The sequence below is a fragment of the Dama dama genome, chromosome 16 (assembly GCF_033118175.1).
Source record: "Dama dama isolate Ldn47 chromosome 16, ASM3311817v1, whole genome shotgun sequence".
Classification (NCBI taxonomy): Eukaryota; Metazoa; Chordata; class Mammalia; order Artiodactyla; family Cervidae; genus Dama; species Dama dama.
Genome location: NC_083696.1, coordinates 43,460,121 through 43,467,555, shown reverse-complemented (window position 1 = coordinate 43,467,555; position 7,435 = coordinate 43,460,121).

Here is a 7,435-nt window from a genome sequence, read left to right as displayed (position 1 = left end):
AGCAGATCCAGTGCAGTCAAATAAATAAAGATATATAATTTTTAAAAAATTGTTTTTTTAAATGAAAATCACATTCCTAACTCAGCTACCAACTGTAGTTTTATTCCAAACTTTCTCCAGTCTGGAGTTGAATACCTGCCTAGCACTGAAGCAAATGATGTGGTGTCCTAGCCTGCATTCGCCCTGCAAAAGCAACAGGGAACCAATGTTGAGAGACAGAAATCTCGCTAGTGACTTATCAGTCATAGAGCTTTGTATCTTTGGCAAGAATGGCAAAACCTGCCCAGAAAATGTGGTAAATGTTTTCAGACAGTTGGGCAACTTGGGCATTGTTGATCCCTTCCTAATGAGTCTGCTATAGCTCCCTGTTGAGGAAAGAGCAGCCTCTGCCTGTGGCTGCCCTTGAGGCTGAAGACAGATGACTGGTGTTCAGTCGCTCAGTCATGTCTGACTCTTTGTGACCCCATGGGCTGCAGCACACCAGGCTTCCCTTCTTTCACCATCTCCCCAAGTCTGTTCATACTCATATCCACTGACTCAGTGATGCCATCCAACCATCTCATCCCCTTCGCCTCCTGCCCTCAATCTTTCCCAGCATCAGGGTCTTCCAGTGAGTCAGCTGTTCGCATCAGGTGGCCAAAGTATTAGGGCTTCAGCTTCAGCATCTGTCCTTTCAATGAATATTCAAGGTTGATTTCCTTTAGGATATTCTGGTTGTCTGGGCTTGGTCAGTCCCCTGGCAGACCTAACCTTGAGTGGAACACAAGGCAATTTGCTGTGATTAGTGGCAATTAGTAGTACACATATGACCGACCACTTTTCTCCAAACTCCACAGCATTTTATACATTTAAAAAATTTGTGACTTTTTCAGGGCCCTGCAAGAACAGCAGAACATGAGCTAGAACCTGGATCTTTAAAGAGCTTACAGCACTTTCTAGAGTGCTCTTCTAACAGCCAAGTGTCACTCCATAACTGAAACAGGCATCCACAAACCTGGCCATTCTCTGGAAACTAGGACTTCACGTAGTGGCTAAAGTTCCAGTATTTTATGGGACATAGTGGTACTGTGGATATAAACAAAAGCCTTGATGGGCTCGGGACAGGAACCTTGGGGGTCACAACACAAGCTAAGCTCTTTGAGACAGCAGACTCAAAACGCTACAAGGTTACTTTTCAGTTCCGTTCAGTTGCTCAGTCATGTCTGACTCTTTACTACCCCATAGACTGCTGCACGCCAGGCTTCCCTGTCCATCACTAACTCCCGGGGTTTACTCAAACTCATGTCCATCGAGTCGGTGATGCCATCCAACCATCTCATCCTCTGTTGTCCCCTTCTCCTCCTGCCTTCAATCTTTCCCAGCATCAGGGTCTCTTCAAACGAGTCACTTCTTTGCATCAGGTGGCCAAAGTATTGGAGTTTCAGCTTCAACATCAGTCCTTCCAATGAACACCCAGGACTGATCTCCTTTAGGATGGACTGGTTGGGTCTCCTTGCAGTCCAAGGGACTCTCAAGAGTCTTCTCCAACACCACAGTTCAAAAGCATCAGTTCTTCGGTGCTCAGCTGTCTTTATAGTCCAACTCTCACATCCATACATGACTACTGGAAAAATCGTAGCTTTGACTAGACAGAACTTTGTTGGCAAAGTAAAGTCTCTACTTTCTATGCTAAGTTGGTCATAACTTTTCAAGCAGTTGTATTCTTCGTCCCGCTAGAGGGCAGCAGCTCCTGAACCGTCGGGCACATGCAGACACTTCTTGCAGCAGAAGGGCAGTCAGGGTTCACTGAATCACATGGTGTTTTTTTGGAGCTGCACGTTAGCCTGGGTGCCATAATGGAACACGCTCTAATAAAAATAAACCAAAACCTCAAACCAAAACTTGTACAAACAGGCTTACACTGTAGAATCAGGAGATCTAGAAGGATCGTAAGGGTTTTCTTGTCCAACCCTCCTGATAACTAAAAGCCCTTTTAAGCCTCTGCAGTGGTAAGTCCCAGCTTCTGGTGAGTCTGGAAGTGTCTCAGGAGGCAGTCCACTCCAGGGATGGACCTCTCTCATGGTTGATATCTTCCTGAATCAAGGTAAAACTTGTCTCTCTGTAAGCCTTCCCAGATGATGCTAGTGGTAAAGAACCCACCTGCCAGTGCAGGAGACGTCAGAGACATGAGTATGATCCCTTGGTCGGGAGGATCCCCTGGAGGAGGGCATGGGAGCCCACTCCAGAGTTCTTGACTGGAGAATCCTATGGACAGAGGAGCCTGGCAGGCTGCAGTCCATGGGGTTGCAAAGAGTCGGACATGACTGAAGCTACATAGCACACTTGCGTAGGGTCACATAGTGGTGTCCTTGACCTTCCTCCCAGGGCCCTTGGGTGTGAAAACACACTACCGCTCTGAACATAGTTGCCACTTCTATATCTTCAGTCTAAATATTTCTAGATCCCTCAACCGTCTTTCACTTCATGGGTGATAGGATTACAAACCTAGGAAGCATATTAAAAAGCAGAGACATCACTTTGCCTACAAAGGTCCGTATAGTCAAAGCTGTGGTTTTTCCAGTGGTCATGTGTGGATGTGAGAGTTGGACCATAAAGAAGGCTGAGCAGTGAAGAACCGGTGCTTTTGAACTGTGGTGTTGGAGACTCTTGGGATTCCCTTGGACTGCAAGGAGATCAAACCAGTCAATCCTAAAGGAACTCAACCCTGAATACTCATTGGAAGGACTGGTGCTGAAGCTGAGACGCCAACACTTTGGCCACCTGATGTGAAGGGCTGACTCACTGGAAAAGACCTTGATGCTGGAAAAGATGGAAGGCGGGAGGAGAAGAGGGCGACAGAGGATGAGATGATCAGATGACATCATTGATTGAATGGACAGAAGTTTGAGCAAGCTTTGGGAGATGGTGAAGGACAGGGAAGCCTGGTGTGCTACAGTCCATGGGATCACAAAGAGTCAGACATAACTGAGCAATTGAACAACAACAATGAGGATTATTTATCCCTTCAGTAACTGACCCAGATCTAATATAAAACAGGGATCTTTGTACTTCAGTTTTAGCTTTATGTTGTAGCTTTATGTCTGTAGATGGTCTCCAAAATGTAGAGGCTTAATCCATGGAAATCGAGGAGTTGGAGTTGATCTTTAGTTGATCTTCAGTTGATCTCAGTTCTCACTGAGGCTAAGGTTCCTGGAAACCCCAGTATGCTCAAACCTAAAACATTCTAATCTCTGGTTCTATTATACTTTCCCCCATGATCTGCCACTCAGCAGCAGTCAGGTGTAACCCAAGCACAAAGGACATTTCTTTAACAGTTTACTTAATAAATACATTACTCACTGTACAGATAAGACTCAAGTACAGATAAGTACAAACATGTAAGAATCCCATAAAGCTATCACTCAGAAAAACTATGAACATTTTGTCCTACAGAATCCCCAAACAGTCATGCATTTGCCAACTGTGGCTTTGCCCACCCATCTTTCTAAGCCAAAGCCGTTGGCAATTATGGCTTCTTTTTCCCACAGACTGGGTATACTGACCGTAGGACTTATATCAAGAAGAGATGTGTTTAAGCTATAAATTCTCAATGTGTTCTGCTCAGTCACTTCAATCATGTAAAGCTCTTTGTGACCCTATGGACTGTAGCCCACCAGGCTCCTCTGTCCTTGGGATTCTTCAGGCAAGAATACTGGAGTGGGTTGCTGTGCCCTCCTCAAGGGGATCTTCCCAACCAAGGGATTGAATCCTCATCTCTTGCTTCTCCAGCATTGTCAGGTGGGTTCTTTACCACTAGCACCACCTGGGAAGCCCCTTAAATTCTCAATACATACACTTACAAAACAGTGAGCCACATGGTTTAATTAGAGTGCCATCAGAGTTAAAGCAACACAGATCATGGATCTCTCCAACCTCCATGAAGGGGATTATGGTACCCTAATGAAGGGAATTATGGTCCCCTAGTACTACTTCTCACAATGGTGTGATCACACCTAGAGCCAGACATCCTGGAATGTGAAGTCAAGTGGGCCTTAGGGGGGGCATCACTGTGAACAAAGATAGTGGAGGTGATGGAATTCTAGTTAAGCTATTTCAAATCCTGAAAGATGATGCTGTGAAAGTGCTGTACTCAATATGCCAGCAAATTTGGAAAACTCAGCAGTGGCCACAGGACTGGAAAAGGTCAGTTTTCATTCCAATCCCAAGGAAAGGCAATACCAAAGAATGTTCAAACTACCACACAATTGCACTTATCTCACATGCTAGCAAAGTAATGCTTAAAATTCTCCAAGCCAGGCTTCAGTAATTCGTGAACCATGAACATCCAGATGTTCAAGCTGGTTTTAGAAAAGGCAGAGGAACCAGAGATCAAATTGCCAACATCTGCTGAATCATTGAAAAAGCAAGAGAGTTCCAGAAAAACATCTATTTCTGCTTTATTGACTATGCCAAAGCCTTTGACTGTGTGGATCACAATAAACTGTGGAAAATTCTGAAAGAGATGGGAATACCAGACCACCTGACCTGCCTCCTGAGAAACCTGTATGCAGGTCAGGAAGCAGCAGTTAGAACTGGACATGGGACAACAGATTGGTTCCAAATAGGAAAAGGAGTACGCCAAGGCTGTATAATGTCACCCTGCTTATTTAACTTATATGCAGAGTACATTGTAAGAAATGCTGGGCTGGAGGAAGCACAAGCTGGAATCAGGATTGCCGGGAGAAATATCAGTAACTTCAGATATGCAGATGACACCACCCTTATGCAGAAAGTTAAGAAGAACTAAAGAACTTCTTGATGCAAGTGAAAGAGGAGAGTGAAAACGTTGGCTTAAATTAGCTCAACATTCAGAAAACTAAGATCATGGCATCCGGTCCCATCACTTTGTGGCAAATAGATGGGGAAACAGTGGAAACAGTGTCAGACTTTATTTTTCTGGCCTCCAAAATCACTGTAGATGGTGACTGCAGCCATGAAATTAAAAGACGCTTAGTACCTGGAAGGAAAGTTATGACCAAACTAGATAGCATATTAAAAAGCAGGGACATTACTTTGCCAACAAAGGTCCATCTAGTCAAAGCTATGGTTTTTCCAGTAGTCATGTATGGATGTGAGAGTTGGACTATAAAGAAAACTGAGCGCCAAAGAATTGATGCTTTTGAACTGTGGTGTTGGAGAAGACTCTTGAGAGTCCCTTGGACTGCAAGGAGATCCAACCAGTCCATCCTAAAGGAGATCAGTCCTGGGTGTTCACTGGAAGGACTGATGCTGAAGCTGAAACTCCAATACTTTGGCCACCTGATTCGAAGGGCTGACTCATTTGAAAAGACCCTGATGCTGGGAAAGATTGAAGGCAGGAGGAGAAGGGGACAACAGAGGATGAGATGGTTTGATGGCATCACCGACTCGATGGATATGGGTTTGGGTGGACTCCGGGAGTTGGTGATGGACAGGGAGGCCTGGCGTGCTGTGGTTTATGGGGTCGCAAAGAGTCGGACACGACTGAGCAACTGAACTGAACTGAGCACTACTTCTCAGGCTTCCTAAGGGCTTCAACAACCTGTGAAAACATCAGGCAGTTATTTGCGTTTTTGTCAAGGATTCTGAAAGATACAAGAACATGAGTGTAAAAGATGTTTTAAGCCAGTAAGGGCTGGTATGAAGAAATGTAATCACAGGAGTTCTCTGGTGGCCTAGTGGTTAGGATTCCAGGCTTTCATTGCCATGGCCTGGGTTCCACCCCTGGTCAGGGAACTGAGATTCTGCAAGCCAGATGGTGAAGCAAAAAAACAAAAAGAGAAATATAATTATAGCTTACTTCTACAACCATGCTTTCCGGGAGAATCTGTTTGACAAATCATTACCTGAAGCAGGAACACTGAAGGTCTGGCAGAAGAATGGTTATTATGACTGTGCATTTTTCTAAAAACAACAACTTTATTGAGATTTTATTCACATACCATACAATTAATCCATTTAAAGTATGCCTTTCATTTTTTTTTTTTTTTTTTTTTAGTATAGTTATGGAGTTGTGCAACTGGCCCTACAATCAATTTTAAAACATTTTGATATTCACCCTCTCCCCAAAAAGAACAAATCCTGTACCCATCAGAAGTTATTTCCCATTTCCCCCAAGCGTGTTAGTCCTAGGCAACCACTAACTTCTCTGTCCCTGTGGTTTTGCCTATTCTGGACATGTCACATAGATGGAATCTGCTTTCACTTAGCCTGATGTTTTCAAGGCTTATCCACATGGTAGAATACATACGTCAGTGCCGCTCTCTCAGTTCATCCCACCCTCTCCTTCCCCTCCCCCAGCCCCCATGTCCACAAGCCTGTTCTTTACGTCTTCATCTCCATTCCTGCCCTGGAAGTAGGTTAATCTGCACCACTGGACTTGCCAGGTGGCTCTCGTGGTAAAGAACCCACCTGCCAATGCGGGAAACATAAGACATGTGGGTTCGATCCCTGGGTCAGGACGATCCCCTGGAGAAGGGCGCAACAACCCATTCCAGTATTCTTGCCTGGAGAATCCCATGGACAGAGGATCCTTTTGAGCTGCAGTCCATAGGATTGCACAGCGTAGGACACGACTGAAGTGACTCAGCATGCACGCGCATGCCATTGTTAAGTTATAACAAAATTCCTAACCTTTTCCACCTTTCATTTCTTTTGATAATCCAGAACCTATGCTTTGCAAAGGTAGGTTTATTTCCAGGTCCCCACCTGGTGGGAAAAGAGAACCACATGATATCTAATCCCAAGGGCCCAGACTTGACCTCAGCTGTGTGCTGGGCTTGTGCCCAGCATCCCTCTTAAGACTTTGTCCTTCCCATCTTGCTTATGTAATGAGGGACATTTTTTGCCCTTCATAAATTATCAGACAAAACTCTAGAGGATGTCGTTCTAGGATTCTATGACAGCAACAGAATTTTCACACAATGGGTGAACCATTTTATTCAAGGAAAGACCACTGTTAAACCCACAGTTCTGCTTCCAGATCAGTTTTTCTACTGGAGATGATCTTTTCTAGAACAAGAGAGAGCGAGGACGTTAGGAAGCCACTGCTCTTTCCCCCACATACCTGGCAGAAGCCTGGAATGAAGGAGTTCTTGTTTTTCCAGGGCTGGGAGCGACAGGACATTTTTCTGCAGCCTGCCTGGTCAGCTCTGGTCTTCCCTTTCTATCAAAACCTGGAAACTTACACATAGGAAGAGATGGCACCACAGATTCAGGTGACGAGAGCTTTTGGGGAGCACGTGGTTCTCTGCTGCTGCCACGTGAAGAGAAGGGATGTGAAACAGGATTTTACTCAGAGTCTCTTCGAAGATTCCAGCTGTATTGCTATTCTCAGCCCTGTCCCTCGACCTCACCTCAACCCACCGAATTATATTATTTACAACCATCCCAAGTTAGGCTGAGATAACATTGTTCC